A 17,500-nucleotide genomic window follows, 5' to 3' on the forward strand; every position below is an offset into this window, starting at 1 on the left:
TGTTGACGAACCGCGCAAGGCCCAGACCACGGTAGTCACCATGAAGGCATATGTGCCTTCCGGTGGCAAAAGAAAGCCCCATGCACAGGATGACACTGTCACCCCTGCTGCTAAGGTGGACAAGACCGAAGCCAATGGGTCTGTCCACCGAATAGTCAAAGATCTTGACTCGCGAGCTGGCCTCTCCAGGCCAACAGCTAAGCCAGGGAGGCCCCTGAGTTCACAGACGGCCTCCCCGACTGAGAGGGGATAGCAGGCTGAACCAGCCGCATCAGCTCCTGCCTCCACAAACAAGCCCGAAAGCCGAAAGGGCGGGCCGAAGCGTCCGAGGCCGGATACCGACTCTGATGAAGAGTCGGGACCCCCTAAACGCTTCGCCCAGTTCAAAGTGCCAGCTAAACCCGATGGCTTCGACAATGCCTACCAATTGGTCAGGGCATTGGAGTTGCAACGGAAAATCTGGTTGTCGATCCGGGTCGCCCGAGATCAGGGCATGATCATAATGCCCTAGGATCAAGCTACCTTAAATTTCCTCCGGGAAACGAAGGAGCTAACTGATGGGAGAAAAGTGAGTCTTTCCCCACTAAGCCCCGAGGAAAAGAGAACCAAGATGGTGCTACTTGGCTTCTCAGTCTCCTACGATGTGAGCTGATCGCTTCACACCCACAGGTCGTGCAGGCTTCCCGAATGTCGAAGGGGAAGACCCCAACCAGGCAAGTCCTGGTGACCATGAAAGGTGCCCCAACCACTACCCTTGATCTGGGTAACTGGGGCACCTACAACCTTCGAACGTATGTGCCAGAACCACTTCGGTGTTTCAAGTGCCAGAAATACGGTCACCACAAGGCTAACTGTGGTGTCTGTAGCAAGGCACACAACCCAGAGGTATGCCTCAAGGCATACAAAGAGGAAAAGAGGGACACAACTGCCAAATGTCCCAACTGTGCCAAGAAGCATCATGCGTGGAGCCTGACTTGCTCTGTCAGGAAAAAGGCGGCCCTCAGGCGACAAGAGGTTGCTCAAAACCGATCAGACTTTGTTCCTGCCCCACCGGGCACCCATGTCTGGGGAAGGAATAAAAGCGAAAAGGCCCCCCGACCTCCTAAAGAGGAAGGAAGCCGCCCCCCAGCCGACACCGGATGTCTCCAACAAAAAGGAGTTTCCGACAATGCCAAAGGTGCAGAAAAAGAAACTAAAGAAAAAAGTTTCTAAGAGCACCACAAAAACCTCCCCAATAGATGATCATCTCCTCTTTGACGAGGACGATATGACTCTCCTGTTAACTGCTGTTGTCACAGCAGTAGCAACAGCCCTGGGGAGGTCGAGTGAGGAGGCCGCGAGGGCAGTTTCGGTCGCCATGACGGCAATGACCCACACTGTCGCAGCCATGAAGGCTGGCTAGAGCAAAACCAGCCTCACCCTCACCCCAGGACGAGACTCCCCTCCCCACTCCAAACCAGGCCATGCCTTCACAGGCAGAGCCAAAACAGGCTGAATCTGTGCAGCCAGAGCCAGATCACGCTGACCTTGCCCAGGCAAGGCCAGCAAGGCCAGCCAAGAAAAAGCCTGAGAGAAAAGCCGAACCAACCAAAGTCAGAGCTACCAAAGGCTCTCCACCCCCCAGTGGACCCAAGGATAGCCTGACAACAGACGGGGAGCCCTCAACCAGCGAGGACCTCGCAATGGAGTTGTCAGACTCCGACGATGTCTCTGATGTAACTATCACTGAGTAACATCATGACATACCATCTAAGCATCCTACAGTGGAACATCAATAGCTTCTCTGCAAAGAACGCATTTCTCCAAGCAGTAGTGCGATCAAGGAACATTGACATTGTCATGCTCCAGGAGACATTAACAGTGGACACTGTTCGCTTCTCAGGGTACCATGCCTTCACACTGCCACGAACACCTGGCAAGAGAGGCTTGATCACCCTTGTGAGAGCAACAATCCCCTGCTCCGCAATAGCCGATGTATCACACTGTGGAGACGATGTTGAATCCCTTGCCGTCGAGGTTCACCTGGCCGGGGGGCCCCTCAAACTGTACAATGTGTACAGCCGGCCACGCTGTAGAAGCTTAGACATCAGCCAGGTCTGTGCTTCTGCTGCACATGACCGAGTGATCATAGGGGGAGACTTCAATGCACACCACCCCATCCTGGCTCCCTGCCGGGCACCGGATGCGGCCGGCTATCACATAGCCGACGTGCTAGAGACATTCCCTGAGATCGCTCTCCTCAACACCCAAGAGCCAACGCACGTCAGAGGAGGGGTCCTAGACCTCACCCTGGCCACTGCGACTCTGGTGGGGAGGATTGGCTGGTGTGTCGATGAGACCGTCACAAGTGACCATTACGGCACTATAACTACCCTCATGGATGCTGGCCCAGCCGAAATCCTAAGACCGAATCCAAGATGGAAAACAGACAAGGCCAACTGGCAGGCGTTTCAAAACGCCTTGGCCCTCTGTCTGAGATGCAACAATCCCCCACAAAGCGAAAATGTGGAAGTGCTCGATGCTAGCCTGCTAAACGCCATTAATGAAGCAGCCTCACAGACCATACCCAAAACTCGGCCTGGGTCCAGAAGTCACAAAGACGCCTGGTACTTCAATGACGAGATCAGGGAGGTCAACCACAGGGTGAACATGTGCCGAAAACTATTCCGAAGGCAAAGGACCCCTGACAACTTATCCCTCCTAAGGGAAGCTGTCACGGATGCCAAGGAAACTGCCAACAGAGTCAGGCAGGAAAAGTGGCTGGAATGGTGTGAGTCCTTCGACCACCAAACCACCCTTTCAGAGCTGTGGCAACGGGTCAAGCGAGCTACCAGCCGCTCAACCCCGAGGTGCACCCATCACGACCCCCAAGCAGAGGCTAACAGACTGGCGCACGAGTTCTCTGCGAGAACGAGCAGCAACAGTCTGCCAGCCGAGCTGAGGGCAAGACAAGAGCGTCTACAGCCAGACAGACACGCTCAGATCAGAGAACGGGCAGCCGAACCCGATAACTCAGACGTTATCTTTTCTCTGAGGGAACTAAGGAAAGCCTATAAAACCAGTTCCAACACAGGCCCGGGCTCTAATGGGATCTCGTACCCCATTATCTCCCACCTAGGACTAGCAGGTGAGCGTGCACTCTTGCAACTCATCAACAAGTCCTGGGAAACTTCCACTCTACCCCAGAGTTGGAAGAGGGCTACCATAGTTCCCGTCCCAAAACCAAAGGAGCCGGGGAAGTACCGCCCCATCTCTCTGCTCAGCTGCCTGGCCAAGACGGCTGAGAGAATGGTACTAAACCGGCTTCAATGGAAAACGGGACCCCCGCACGAACACCTTCACGGGTTCACAAGGGGCATGGGCATAGCACACAGCATAGCCACGCTCTTAAGCACAATCAGCAAGGGCCCAGCTGTGGTGGTATTCCTTGACCTGGAGAAGGCTTTTGAACTGGCAAGTCCGCTTGCCATTCAGGAAAGCCTGATCCAGAAGGGAATCAGAGGAAAGCTCTTGGCTTGGATAGGTGACTATTTCAGGAACAGGACTGCCAATGTCAAATTCAAATTCCAGGGTCACCTATCGCAGCACATGCCGCTCGAAAATGGAACGCCACAGGGTGGGGTTCTCAGTCCAGCCCTATTCAACACTTTAATGTCCTGCATCCTCAACATAAACCTCCCAGTGGGGTGCCAGATCATCTCGTATGCAGACGATCTCGCTATCACCTCCACTGAACCACGCAGCCAAAATAAAGCCCAGCGTTGTCTGGACCTCGTGTCAGAGGAGTGTTGTAGGACAGGACTAAAGATCTCTGCTGCCAAATCCAAAGCCATGGCTCTGAGACAGAGAGTTCGAGGCACAAGACTGAAAATCCAGGGAGTGGAATTAGAATGGGTCAAGGACTACCTATACCTTGGGGTAAGGATAGACCGGACCCTCTCCTTCCATAAGGAGGTCCAGTACCTGGTTGACCGAACCAAAGCAAGACTGTCTGACATAAGAGCAATGACTGGGAGACGCATAGGGGCCAGACACAAAGTACTAAGATCATTCTATGTAAATGCTGTCCGGCCCATTGTGGACTATGCCTCAGTCGCTCTAATTGCTGCAAAGAAAAAGCATACAGACAAATTAGAAACAGTCCAAAATGAAGCTGCCAGGATCATTCTGGGTGCCCCGAGGTGGACGAAGGTCCTCAACCTCCTGATAGAGGCAAACCTTCTCCCCCTGGACTCACGAATCAATCTAACGGCAACACAATTCCTGTCAAAGGTCATCCAGGCTCCCAGGAACACAAGCCTAAGACAAAAAATAGTCAGATGCCTCGAACAAGACAACAAGCTCGTTGCAAACAACTCCTGGCTGTCTCATACAGCCAGGGTGTTGATACGCCATCAGCTCAAAGAACAGCTTCTTGCTAAGGGCATGGACTCCCCCCACCCCGACTTTGCCGAAGCCCCGCCGTGGGCACTGAGCCTGATAGAGTTCAACATAATGAGCCTGTCAATGACAGTTCTACTACTCCTCCGGGTAGTAGAACATACTACACGGATGGATCGGTCGATCCCTTGAGCCACACTGCAGGCGCCGGCTTTGCAGCTAGGGATGCCACAGACAACAGACAACGCCTCCTCGCTACAGGCAGAGGCAGTTGCAATCATGGGAGCCCTAGGCCACGCGTCCCTAAGGGAAGGACACGTGGTCATACACACAGACTCCAGGGCAGCCATTGACTGTCTTCAGCACAGCTCACCCACAGACAACATCTACCTACTGACCACGATTCTCACAATGGCACAGAGAATTCTTGCTCAGGGTAGAAGAATTATCATCAACTGGGTCCCAAGCCACATCGGCATCAGAGGGAACGAGCTTGCTGACAGACTAGCCGTCGCTGGCAGGGGTATGCCCCCAAATCCCATGACGATAAAACCGAGCCGAAAATTACTTATGGAGAAGTGTGCCTTGGTCGGTCGTACCTTCCTACGGCAGCTCCACAGAGAGGAAACGAGAACCTCCCCCTCGGCCAGCTGGTACTCAGACGCCACAGGCTCTGAACCACTGGCACTCTCTGAAGTAAGCAACAGAGGTACCGAAGTCATTCTTCACAGAATGCGCCTAGGTTACCACTGCAAGCACTGCAAGCACTGCGGCGAGCCGAACGCCACACTAGTCCACTACCTAGAAAATTGTGACCATAAACAATTCCTGAGACATGGACCGCCCACAACAGCCGCCGTGCTGGTAAAGAGGCTATGCGAAATGTTGACACCATGGCGGCAGGAGCGCTTGCTGGCAATCCCGCCGCCACGGTAAGCACAGAGTGTTAGACAACTCAATGAGACAGCCGTAAAATGCTGACACAGGCCGGGCCATATCTAGAAGGCCCAGGCGAAGCTAGAACTTCGCAAACCAAACCCCCCTCCCCCAACTCGAGCAACTACTAGCTGGGTGGTTCCAAGGAGGGTGAGAAACAAGTCTAAAAACTTACTCCCAATACATGTGCTGTATTATATCTGATATCTTGTTAGAAAATTCTTGTTCATTCCGATAAAATAGGAATTTAATCTCGCGCTCAAATTTTATCTGACACGTATGCTATTTATATTTTCCTTGTATTTGTCAGTGTATGTCAAAGCTTTGATACTTAATCTTATGTTTACGATATACAATTTGATTTCCCTTTTCTCAAGATGGACGCAATGCAATCTGAAATAGTAAATAGAGGCCGCATCATTGGGATGAGGGGAATTTCCTTCCCAGTGAAATAACCAGAGAGCCGGGTATCACCCACTCGATGGTATACAGGTGAATAAAGTGAGAGGAGAAGGGCACCCTGAACGACCGCCCTCGTTCCGGAAACCCCTTCACCAATGCAACTAAAAAACATATAAAGACCTACAGCTCCTGCTAACAAGCTACACGGTGCTACATGCAGATGGGATTCACCAAAGAATATTATAAAAGAAAGGCTGAACTAATGACATTGCCAACATCGCCTCCAGTTCGCCTAGCAGTGTGTGGAGAGCGCACGGGAAGCTCCATTGCTGGATGAGAAATAACAGGTGTAAATATCATTATCTTTTTCCAGTTCGTTTAAAGAGTGTTCTTTATAGATGATAGTGCCCTATCCGTCATATTTTATGTTTTGATTTTCTATCGTTATTTACTTTTCAGATGTGACAGACGACATATCTTTGAAAAGGTGAGGAATGACCACGTGACCAATAAGAAATGGGGGGTGGGGAGGGGGGGTCGTGAACTCGCCGAAAAAGAAGGGAGATTCAGTTTAGACAGATATTTTGAGTTTTAGAAGAAATATTCCTCCCATCAGCACGTTGCTACCCTTTAACCCAATGGTTCCCAACTTTTTTTTTTTTTTTTTTTTTTTTTTTTTTATTATTCCTGCACCCCTAAAAAAAAAAAAAAATTCTCTGACCTAGCACCCCCTACATTTTATACTTTGTTCAAGGATAAAATATGTGGAATATTAAATTTTATCAAAAGAAGATATTTATTTCACCTTTAATATTTGTAAAAAAAGAAAAAAAAATCCAATCTTGGACTATTTATACAGACAGATCATATGATGAAATGAACAGATTCTGATTTCCTTAATCCCATGTTAATCCTTAGCAGGTGAGCATCCGGGCAGCGGGACATAAACCTCTTCATGCTAAAAGCAGAAACTGGAGATACCACGGTTTTGCTTTACCAAATAAATGAAAGAAGCGCTTTTTCTATAATCCACTGCAAAAGGAAACAAAAAGACCGCAGGAGAATAATAAATATCATATCCTTAGAAGTGCTGAAATTTCCTTAAACTAAGGAAATTTCTTAAAAGTTACAAGCCTGCTTCTCGCACCCCCTGGAATGATGTCTCGCACCCCCCCCGATGAAATTTTTTTGGGCGAATATTGTCAATGTTTGGGAAACGGCTAAAGAAAGAACCTTACAGTAGCTAACAGATCATTCTAAAAGGAAATGGAAAGTGTTACGCAGGAAACCGGGACCTAACATAAGCATGTCATCTCTGTCCCGGGGATTAGACAAGGTTTTGAATAACGATAGATTGTTCATATTATAAGTATGACTGCCCCAGTATTGGCATTTCTTTTCTACAGTTATTACCATTTTCCTTCTCACAAATAAACCGATAGTAAAAATATCTTCAAAATCAATAAACCTCCTGCCAAATGATATATATATATATATATATATATATATATACATTCATTGTAGCCCTACTATAGTTTTGCGTTCAGTTGTTCTAAAATAGTAACATAGCATATTTTCTGTTTATTGAATCAGTGTATGGATATGATGAAAAGAAAAATCATTTTGTCAATCCAAAAACATATGAAGATAATATATGAAAACTTTGATTTTGTGACAAAACACAAATATTCCATTTTCCATATTGTGTGTATATATGTATATGCAGCGACATATATACATATATACAAAAGTAGGCTCTGAATGCTACCACTCTGAGACTCATCCATTTTTACCTTGCGAGGACCAAAACAAATGTGAGTAAGTTATTACTGCGATCCATCAAGTAGTCCATGTATTACTACACTCTTGTGAGAACGATTATTTTGTAATTAACAGGTATTTTTTTCCTAATTCCTCTATTTAATGAATTATTTTACTTTTCTTATTCTTCTTTTATGTATTTTGGTAATTATTTACATTATTTTGTACAATAACCTTCTGCACATGAGCGTTTTGCTACCGGGAGATTTGACAGACCGTGCGACGCCATTCGTGGAGATACGCCGGTGAGAAATGTTTCATTTAAAGTGTGTTGCATCGATTACGGGTTGATATATAGCACAAATAGTCTCAGCCTGATATTTGAGCCTAACAAGTGCCCCAGAAGAGGAAAAAAGTGATTAGAAACCAGGGAATTCTGACCATAGACGGGAGCGAAGAAAAGTCCGGTGTTTCGCTGTATAAAAGTATGTGGTTTTACCTTGGGGGTTCAGGGGGCAGAGCCCCCTGGCACGGGAATATAAAGATCGTATTTTCTTAAAGCCACGGGGGTCTAGCGGATGTAGCACCCTGCCTAGGCACATGTATTACTATGGGGGTCTAGGGGGCAGAGCCCCCTGTCTAGGGAATATATGGATCATAGTGTAAAAATCTCATAGGGTTAAAGTTAGGTTGGTTTATTGGTTAGGAGATATACGATTACTTTAGTTTAGTTTAGTTTAGTCCATTATTTACCACCCTGGCTAACTGCACAGGCGTGGGCAAGCTGTGGTACATTTAATGCATGGTTATAACATTACATAGTGTTACAGTTGAATTTTAGCCTATAACATTGCTATGAGTACTTTTATCAGTTTAAGGAAAGGAACAATTGCACAGTCCTTTATCCACTCATCTGCCACGCTGGCATATAACTTGGGCGTGGGAAAGCATTAATACATTTTATATTCGGTTATGTGATATTATATTCCAAATTTAGGATACAACATAAGTATATCTTCTAGGGCATCAGATGATATGAAGTAGTTACATAGTTCTCCGTACCTCATGCTAGGTGGCCTGAAAGGCTGTATCACATGGCACTCTGAGATATAATGTACAAGTGTTCGCTTATATTCTTCATTACACAGTTTACACTTAGTTTCTTCGACATTACAAATTGTACTGACCTGCCAATACAATCTATATCCAAGCCTGATTCTTGCAGTCACAACATCACACTGTCTTGTTCTTGTTTTATATAAACCATAGATGAAGGAATCTTGCCTAAACTGGTCATAGTGCTTTATGCTACAGCTTTCAGGGCGCTGAGAATTAATCAACTCAGTCAAGTCCTCTCTGAAGGAAGCTTTAATGATGTAGAAAATCCTAGAAAGAGGTATCCCAAAATCTATGTCCACACTTTGTTTGTCTCATACTGACTTTGCTAGACGATCAGCATGATCATGCCTAGGGATTCCAACATGCGATGGAATCCACACAAAACGTATATTATGGCCTCGTTCTTTTGCACGATACACGTTTATCCTGATGTCATTTGCAATATTTCCCGCACCTTTGTCTAGAGTGTTCAGAGCCTGGAGAGCACTTTGTGAATCACAGAAAATGACCCCTGAGCCTTGATTCAATAGAAATTCGGTGGCCATGAGTATTCCTGCCAACTCGGTTTGCATAGTGCTAGCCCAGTCATTAACCCTCCTACAATCCTGGTGCTGCAAAATATTGTTTTTATATACAACAAAAGCGCATCCTGCTCTGCTCCCAGACTGCAAGGATCCGTCAGTGTAGCATTCATATACATTGGAAAGAGTGTCTAGATGCTCATTTATACCTGCAAGTGCATACTGTTTAAGTATAGCAGGGGGGGCACTGTCTTTTTTGGGGGCAGTCGTATAATATACACTTAGGTCCGACATTTTCCACGGTGGTACAGAACGTCCATGTAGGGTCTTAGCTCAGCTGAACATTCCCATAACTAAGTGTTTACACGTCACTTGTAACCATGGATTTGAGTATGAATCGGTGTTGTTATTCAAAGTTAGCTCTTTTATTCTGTGTTTTAGTTGTCTTTGGAACTCTGTACAAAGGAGGGGTTCTCTAATTGATTTGACACTAAATGTGGTATTTATGTATAATATTCTTTCATAAACAGGAGGCAAATTAAGTTCTGTTCTCATATTCACAATCCTTGTTGTTCTAGGGGCACCAAGAATGATCCTCATGGCTTCATTTTGTACACTTTCTAGACTAGTCAACTCTGATTCCTTGAACAATACTAGGTGCAACGCATGGTAATCTATGACCGACCTTATGTATGACAAGTAAAATATTCTCGCAATCTTGACATTAATTCCATGGTCTTTGCCGACAAGTGTCTTAAGTGGCTTCAGCCGCTCCCACAGCCTTTTCTTCAAGTTTCTAATGAACTCTGAATCATTAACAATCACCCCAAGGTATTTGTATTGATGGCAGAGATCTAGCTCAACGTCATTTATATGAAACCTTGGCAGAGGGATTGTCTGTGGGTTAAGTGCCTTTGTTTTTTCAGATGAAATTATCAAGCCACACTCAGTAGCCCTTGCAGAAAGTATATCTAGAATATCTTGCATTCTCTCCTCGGATGAGGATTTAATACAAATGTCATCGGCATAGCAAATAATGGAGTCATTGCCTGCAAGTGGTATATCGCCCAGTAATCTATGCATTAGGATATTAAATAGCATGGGACTAAGTACGCCTCCCTGAGGTGTGCCGAGTTCAAATACTTTTGTATGAGTACTCTTAATACCCCTGAAGAGAACCTGAGCCGATCGATTCGACAGATACATTTGAATTCATGTTAACAGTTTTCCCTGAATACCAAAGCTAGCTAGTTGCTCAAGGATAATTTCCCTGTTTGCAATATCAAAAGCAGATTTAAGATCAAGAAATATGGTTTGCATGCCTGGGTTTGAGTTTGTTAAGTACTCTGCAAAACAGTGCTGACTGCTACGCCTTGGGAGAAATCCATACAGTCTGGGGGATAACTTAGCATTTATGCGATACATGAGCCTGTTAAGAATTATTCTCTCAAGTACTTTGCACAGACAGGAGGTCAAGGAAATGGGTCTGTATTTATCAGTATTGGGTTTGGGTATAGGAATGATTAAGCTTTTAGCCCAGGAGCTTGGGAGGATTCCTTGTGATAGGCTGAGTCTATACAGATGTAAAAGTGGGTTGCCTGGTACCTGAGCAATGTGGCGAAGGACGCTGTAAGTAATGCCGTCCTCGCCAGGGGCGGTTGCCTTACCTTTCAGAAGGGCATTGCTCAGTTCCCACTCGGTTATTTCGACAAAGTCGGAGGGGTCAATAGCAGCACATGCTATTGCTATATTGAAATTTCTATCTATTTTCGACTTGTTGAGCTGATTTTTTATCCCTTGTGGAAGTTAGTGTACTTGAGCATTTCCTGCCCACTGCTCTAGCAGCATATTAGCCTGTTCCTGTGGACTGTGGAACTGCGGTGTTGTGAGGGCTTTACCTGTCAGTCTATTAATTTTTCTCCATACGTCAGCTATAGAAGTTTGACTATTGATACTTTGGAGAAATTGTTCCCAGCATTTACTACGAATCTGAGTTTTTAAATCACTGAATTCCTTGGTGGCTTTCAGAAACTGCAGAAGATTATCTGTCGTATTATTATCTTTATAACAATTAGCAAGCTCCTGAACCCGTTTATATTCCTTTGCCAGAATTGGGTCATTGATCCACCTCGGTGCATGGGAGGTCTGGGGCCTCTTTTTCTTTGAGAGTTTTCTTGAACAGACCCATGTGTCATAGTAGTCAGTGACAACTTTGATTAGATCCTGAGAAAATTTCTCAACAGCTGTTACTTCATAGGTGTTATACCAGTCATAGACCCGTGCCTTGAAGTGATGCTCCAGGCCCGGTGGGATAATTATTCGGAGCCTAGGTGATCTAGTGGCTGAATTGCTGTCTACAGTATAATCTGTTCGTATTGCAAAGTGGTCACTAACTAACTCTCGCACCAGTGAAGTACAGACATTACCATGAACTAAATTTTTGCCAAATACATAGTCTAATCTGCCACCTCCCAAATGAGTCTCTGCTTCTGTGTCATATACTGTCAGTGATCTACTATTGATAAAATGATTGAATTCTTCCCCATTACTTTTACGTTGGTTGTCTCCAAAGTATGGATGCCTTGCATTGAAGTCGCCCATACATAACGTGCTTTGGTTGTGAAAATTGGGGAGAGAACTAGCCAGAAATTTGGAGTATCTGGCATATACATTATACAGTGAAAAATAGCCAGTGGCAGTCTGAATTTTTAAATGATGAAATTGAACATCAGTGTTCTCGGATTTTTTAACTAATTTATGTGGCAGTGTTACCTTCACATATGTCAACAATCCAGTCATGGCTGTATTCACATATAAATAATATCCCTGAATTGCAGGTGCTATTTTCATCTTAGCAGCAGCAGCAAAAGGTTCTTGCACGCAAATAACATCAGTATTATATTTACGGATATAAAACTCTAGGTCATTCAGCCTAGGCTTTATACTACGCATATTCCATGATATAAATTTGATTGTGCGTTTATCCATATGTGAGTAGTGCTCTATTAGGCAATCTGTACCCCATGCTGTTATATCCTCTAATATTACAAATTATAGATTCACATAAACATATAGCTTTATGATTGTGGATTTCATTGCAGATGGTATTCTTAAACATAAAAGTACTTTTAACCATTTCAAACATTTGATCTTAGCTTTGTTCCACTTCTCAGCACAGTCCCTCCGGTTGCTGTGCTAGGTGCACCTGGGGGGCTGGTTGCGTCACTGGACCCGATGTCACAGGGATCCTGATATTGTTCGTGGCGACTGTCAGCGCTGACACGCCCACTCTGATTATCAGCACTGGCGGTCTGACATCGGTTCTCCTCGTTCGTTTTTTTAGCACTAATGGTAACACGAGTATCACGGCACTGACAATCACTTTTATTTTTTTCCATTTCATTAGGTTATTTCCTTTAAAAGTTCAAGCACTCTTATGTCGCCTTGGTTAGCTGGCGTGACGTCACTTCTGTCACATGGTTGTGCGGGGGATTTCTCCGCCTGGCCTGCGGTCATCCCTGCCTGAGGGTGAGGGACGGCTGCCTCGGCTGGTTCCCGGGGAGGGAGGGGGGGCGTGGTCTTTAATTCAGAGAGTGTGGCAGCTTTGACGCCCGAGTCACCCTCTGTGAGGATCAACAGTATCTTGTTCACCTTCTCCGCCAGTTGCGCAACCGTTTCGCGTAGTTCGGCGTCCTCTGCACCCCCACTCGCCGGCAGCCGCGGGAAATCTCTGCGGTTGGTGACGTCACACAGGGCACGGGCTGGCGCTTCCCCGGCACCCTGTCCGCTGGTTGGGTTGGGAGGGTCGCGCTGGTCACTCGCGGTCGGTGCTGGGACCACAGGGGGTGGGGGGGGAGGGGCCAGGGCAGGGAGGCCCGTGCACCCCCAGTGCCAGGCAGTCACACCTGTCATCCCACACCTGAAACAGAATGGGACAAAAGCTGGTGCTTCTGCATTACTCTCTTCTGCTGCACTGCGAGGACACTCCCTGGCAGTATGTTGTTCTCCACATTCTGTGCAGCGCGCCTTGCCCTTGCAGTATTTAGCTACATGGCCACTTTCCATGCAGTTATAACAGATGACGGAGGATGCCCTCCACGGCCTCACGTGGCTGGCGGGTATGTACTTCCCAAAGAAGTGGTATGTACTGGAAGGGGGTTGCTCTCCTTTCCATATGATTCGTATACGGTTGAGTGGTTTCTTGTCTTTGTGCACTCTTATGGCCTTATGAACTCCTTCGAGTGCATACGCATGTTCAAGATCAAAATCCTTGTTGTAGTGGGTCACAAGGTATTCGTCATATTTCTCTTGCTTCTTGGGCTCATCACAAAGTTTGAAGATAATACCTCAAATTAATCCTTCAATGAGGTCGTCAACATATCTTCGCTGAGAGCGAGCGACGTACACATACGGCGAGGAGAGAGTGTCTCCTCGCACAAGGTCGAGGGGGGTATCCCCCTGGGCCCGAGAGTCGTTGCCGAGGTTCTGTTGCCATTTCAGTTTATCGTTTTATCGCGAGGCGAGCATAATGACTTCTTGGTGCCAGTGGTGTCTTACCGGCATTGTTGAGCTTTTTTTTCTTAGTTTTCGACTTCACTAAAGTGAAGCCGTCACTTCCTTCCTGGGCATCAGGATCACCACCTTCAGCACCCGCCCGTTGCAAGGCAATGGATTCAGTGGGGCTATCCACTGAATTACAGACTGAAACTTCAGCCGCGGGAGGGGAGGGACAGTTATCCACCGAGTCCTCCCCCTCAGTGTTTACATTGCGGTGTCCCCCCATCGTGGGGGTGACCGCGTGCCCGCCGCGCCTGGCACGCCCGGCTCGCCCTCCTCGTGACAGGTGATATATAGCGCTCGGGACAACGGGGCACTCAGCTCTGGCAGTCCTTGGCACTCGGTAGAGAAATTATTTCAAATTTCTGTACAAACATAACTATTATCACAGCACTGATCTCATGTCACTGTCTTGCGGGTTATATGAGCACCAAGAATTCATGAACCCCTTGTACAACTTCCTCATATATGATACCAGATATTCGTGTATATTGGGCAAGGGCACCGGAGCACGGGCACCACACGACCTCTCCGTATGAGGTCACGGTGTGTACTGATACGATTACTACGGGGAATCTGGATTACGTTAAATCCCGTAGATTTTTACAGAAACGATGGGTTTGATTCCCGTAGAGTTATTCGGAATTTGGCAGGTCGGTCCGTAGACTTGCAAGGGTGGCGGGGGCATCCGTAGAATTTTACTGGCCGATTTTCCATCGTTTTTTATGCTTTTCGGGACACAAAGTTTGGATCGGGTTTTCGAAAAATCTACTTTTTAACGTTTCATAAATCCTATTGGCATCCAGTGCCATCCATTATCCCACCCCTCCTTCCAACCCCCGGTTCCTTACTCATCCCCCAAGATCGTTGGGTAGAGGAAGTATATAAAAAAAATCTGGGTTAATTTTCCAAAAATCTGATTTTAGAACTTAGTCTCTGGAGGAAGCATTGCTATCGGTAACAATTACCCCCTTTTACTGATTCATTCATTACACTGTAGTTGGCAAGCATTGCTTAGCCACATTTGTTAATTCTTTGAAATACTGTTTTCTTTCAGAGCAGATAATAGTAAATTGTTGTAGATAAAAGTACCTGCACAAGTGTACAAATAACGATGGAAGGAAGAGATGATGATGTGTGGATGTAAGTGGATAAGCTGAAGTGCAAGTGCTGTTGAACAATAACATGGGAAATGTGGCGTTGGCCCAAGAAGGAATCTGTGTTAGAATTTCACCTACATAGAAAGTTTATTGAGATGAACTGGAATAAATGAACTTGCAATAACCATTTATGTTAGTTGTATCAATCAACTCGTCTCTTTATACATCCTCCTTTGTACTGGGTACTCATCTCCAATTAGTTTGAACTCTTCTCGACTGTTAATGAATCTAAAACTTTAAACTTTTTTCTTGGGGTTCTAATAGAACTGATGGGTCTAATATTAATGTTTCACCTGAATTTAATACCCCGGCATCGATAACATCCATTGTTCTACTCAGAATCAACCAACACGGGTATACAAAGTGATTCGTGGCTGGAAATGGATGGTAGATGTGGCAAGGCGCACTCATCAGTAGTAACCCCGGTTATTGAATGACCGAGAAGAAAAACACTCAAAACAATGAAAATAACCCAGATTTCAATAATTGAAATAGTATGATAATTGTGCTTTTCATTTTTGTTTTGATTATCTTTCTTTTCATAAACATACGTAAATAAAAATTCTCATTCTTTTGTTATTCATATTATTATCATAATCAGTTCCATTATACTGGTATAATTATTATGATAATGACAATTATTACTATTATTACTACTTCTGCTACTACTACTACAACTATTACTACCGTGGTTTGTGATAATGAAGTGAGTTATGACAATGATGTGAGTTGTGAGTGCCACGTTTTGATGCCAGTGCATACGGATTGTGATGCCATTATTATCGTATGTAGTTAGTGATAATTATGTGATTATATATTATACACTTCCTTTTGTGTGATATGCTCTACCATGTGAAATATAGAACATTATGTTTAGTTTATATTATGTGTAGCATATCACCTATATGAAAGAGTGAGACTCTCTGTATGATTTGTAGAGTACAACATTTAAGTTTGTCTCTGTCACACGTCTGGCAGTAAACAGTCGCAGACGGAGTCTGGCGTGTGAGGCAGAGGAACAGGAAGAGTTCCGTATCTATTTTGTCAGAACTGATCGCAAATGAACCTACTTTAGATTTCATCGGTGTTTTCTTCACCTTCAAGCATCATGGAGAAACACCAAGCAAACGTAGAAGACGAACAACTACTAGCAATATTGTCATTATCATTATTATCTATTATTAATATTGGTATTGTCAATCTATCTTTTATCAATGCTATCATCGTCATCATCATTATCTTAATTATAATTATAATTATCATCGCTATCACCATCATTATCATTATCGTCATGTCATCTTCATTACCGTTATAGTCATCATTATTATTCTTATTATTACCATTATAAAATTATAACAGTAATAATAATAATAAGAAGAATAACAATAATAAAAATAATGATGATGAATAATGATTGACTCACAAGACCTCTGCTTTCTGGCGAACATGTCGGCCAGCGCTCATCCATAGTAGCAGCTGTGCTGAATCTGCCATACATTAAGATGATAAACTTCTCCAGAATCTTTAGATCAGTCTTCCACTGTCGGAGGGTAAATAACTAGTTTGGAGAATACTCAGGCAAGACCTCTAGACATAAGTCCCATATCTGCCAAACAGTTTTCTTGCCTTTGTTGTAGAAGTCTGACACGGTGTCACATCCTATAAAGGCATGAAAGAATAGCATGCCTTTAACCTTCTCCTGGCCATCATAATGAAATTGGTCATGCACACTAATCCAGCACAGGTTCTGACCTCACCCAAATGCAACCCGCATCTGCTGTAGCCCAGACTCTTGAAAAGCAGCAAAGACACTTAGTACACAGACGACAATTTCTGTGTCATTTACCTAGATCAGAGCTGACCCATCTTCAATGAGAACGTCTGCCTAACGCTCTTGGCCAGCTGGTGGGACAAGGATAGAAGTCAGCTGAGACTTCTCGTAAAAGTATTCTTCCACCCATATATACTTCATAGGAACCAGACCATAAACGTGTGCACACCAAAAATTCGTATTTCATAGTTGCTATGATATGATCATTTCGGGTTAATAACCATACTGAAAAAAACAGGTTACGAATTTTCAAATTCACTTAACACCAATGGTACGATTTTTTTGGCCTCCCGAGTCCTGCTGACTGTATCTCAAGATTTCTTACCAAAATATCCGCATTGCCCAACCTTATATTCAACTTTGATACATTTATGAGGCTGAAGATTAATACATTTCGAGCTATAAAGAAGAAACCAAATTTTTAGGCGGACATCTTAGATTTTGGCCCGCTATCTTGAATTGTTGCGTGGCCAGCGGTATTTTTGAAAACATTGGGGTTTGAAGAGTATAAATACCAAATTTCATATTTGTATCGATATTGGAATGATTCTTCCTATATATACTCAACAACCCAGGGTAACGGCCGCTACCTGCCAAAACCAATCTTTCAAAAGAAGGCGCAGTCCTAGCCCTTGCGAGGGAATTCGTGATGTAAAACCGAATTATTATTTTTTATGATGATAATGATAATGATAATGATAATAATAATAATAATAATAATAATAATAATATTTATTATTGTTATTACGGTAATCATTATCATTAATGATAATAAAATTGTTATTATTACTTCTATCATTCTCATTATCGTTATCATTATGATCATCATTACC

At 44.6% G+C, this 17,500-nt stretch overlaps 1 protein-coding gene across 2 annotated transcripts in view; it reads right to left on the bottom strand.

The window, feature by feature from the left end:
• Nucleotides 1-17,500, bottom strand: part of LOC125047601 (collagen alpha-1(X) chain-like) — a 209,418-nt gene that overhangs the window by 60,170 nt on the left and 131,748 nt on the right. The gene's annotated exons all lie outside the window — the stretch shown is intronic.

The sequence above is a fragment of the Penaeus chinensis genome, chromosome 41 (assembly GCF_019202785.1).
Source record: "Penaeus chinensis breed Huanghai No. 1 chromosome 41, ASM1920278v2, whole genome shotgun sequence".
Taxonomy (NCBI): domain Eukaryota; kingdom Metazoa; phylum Arthropoda; class Malacostraca; order Decapoda; family Penaeidae; genus Penaeus; species Penaeus chinensis.